Genomic DNA, 1667 nt, shown 5'->3' with positions numbered 1-1667 from the left:
TGACTTGTTTTTAAGGGTGGGATAGATACTAGGCAAGAAAGTCTTTGAAGAAGGCACTGTTTGGAGACAGTGCAGTCATGGCACAATGAAAATCCAGGAGAGGGTTAAGGAGAAAGGAGCTTTTATTGTTCCAGCAGTGGTGGCAGCATCTTTGCAGCAAACTTCACCTGTTTACAGTCCATTAGAAGCCATTATTGCTGTGTCTGGGGCAGATGCACACCCCTGACCTTGATGCGTGTCTGACAGCCACAGGCAGCAATTGGGGGAACACAAGTCACTTTGGCAGCATTTAAAGGACCACAAGGGACTGAAGGCCTCTTCCAGTCCCCTTCTCCTGCCCAACTCCTGGTCCACAACCTCTGCCAGTCAGAGGGCAGAGGAAGGGGACCAGCCCCAGTTCCAGGTGCTCAGCCATCCCCCAGCCCTCTTTGGGGAGGCTCTCCAGATCACCACCTTGAATTTTCAACTTTAGTAGAGTAACAGGGAGCGAGGAAGAAACAAACAGACAGCTAGGGCTGCAGGGACCTCAGAGGAGTTTAGTTCAACCCCTTCCTAGTGTCTGAGAAAGGAAGATACCTGCCCAAGGTCAGAAGAAGAGCTAGAATGAGAACTGAGCTGCCTAGGCTTTGAGATGCTAGTGGTGGGAATTTCAGGTAGTGACAGTGGCATGTTGGCAGTAGGCAGGACAGAGAGGAGGGCGTTATGTGATCTTGCAGTTGTCACCTCTGGCTTCAAGAAAGAAAGACCCTGTATATGGGTGGCTCCAAGCCAAGCTTCTTCTCATTGGCTTCCAAGGCCTGGGAGTGCAAGGGAAGGAGGACAGGAGATGCTGCTGCCAATGCAAAATCAGCCCATTTGTCTCAAATTCCTTGCTTTCCCCTTCTGCCCATCTCCCCTTTTTTGCTTTTTTATAACTTTCCCCAAATTATTCAGTGCCCCCAGATTTTATCTTTATTCCTCTTAAATAAACTTTTTTTTTTTCAGAAAAAAGTCTCATTCATACTCAAGTGTAAATGACTGACAACTCTAAGGCAATGTCATTCCCTCATATTTTAGCAGGGCTTTAAGAAGGAGAGTCACACATTTCCCCTTCCCTACTTAATTACAATGCCGTCTTTCCCTGGTAAGTTCTTATCTTTCAAGACAGCACTCAAAAAGTTCTTCCTTAGGAAGCCTTCTTCAATCCCCCAGGCTGACCTGGGCATCTCTAATACACCTGCCCAGAACTGAGTTCCTTCTCTTTGGAGACCTTCATCTTTTGGTGTGATTATTTGCTCCACATCTGTCACCCACACCAGACTACAAGGTTCCTAAGGGCAACTTTTTCGTTCTCCAGTGTATATACAGCACCTAGGAAAGTCCCTAGAACATAAGAGATGCTCAATAAATATCTTTTGCATGAATACACGGAGTTTTGAGTGAATGAAACCTGAGGCAGCTATAGAGTCCAGACTCTGCCTTCATTCCATGATGAACAGCAGTGACACTCTCTTGGGACACTAGTGGACCCCGTCGGTGCCCCATCCAGACCCCTTTCCCAGGCAGGCACTCCCATGTCCCTGCTGCTACAGCTCAACAGCTGCCCCTTCTTTGCAAAATTGCCCTTAGCTGACCAAGTCCACTTCATCTGAGAGATTATACCCTGGGGCGGCCTACAGCCAATGATG

This window comes from Furipterus horrens, unplaced genomic scaffold (assembly GCF_987537825.1).
Source record: "Furipterus horrens unplaced genomic scaffold, mFurHor1.1.pri manual_scaffold_8, whole genome shotgun sequence".
NCBI lineage: Eukaryota > Metazoa > Chordata > Mammalia > Chiroptera > Furipteridae > Furipterus > Furipterus horrens.
The sequence above is the reverse complement of the archived record's forward strand: the minus strand, read 5'-3'. Positions refer to the sequence as shown.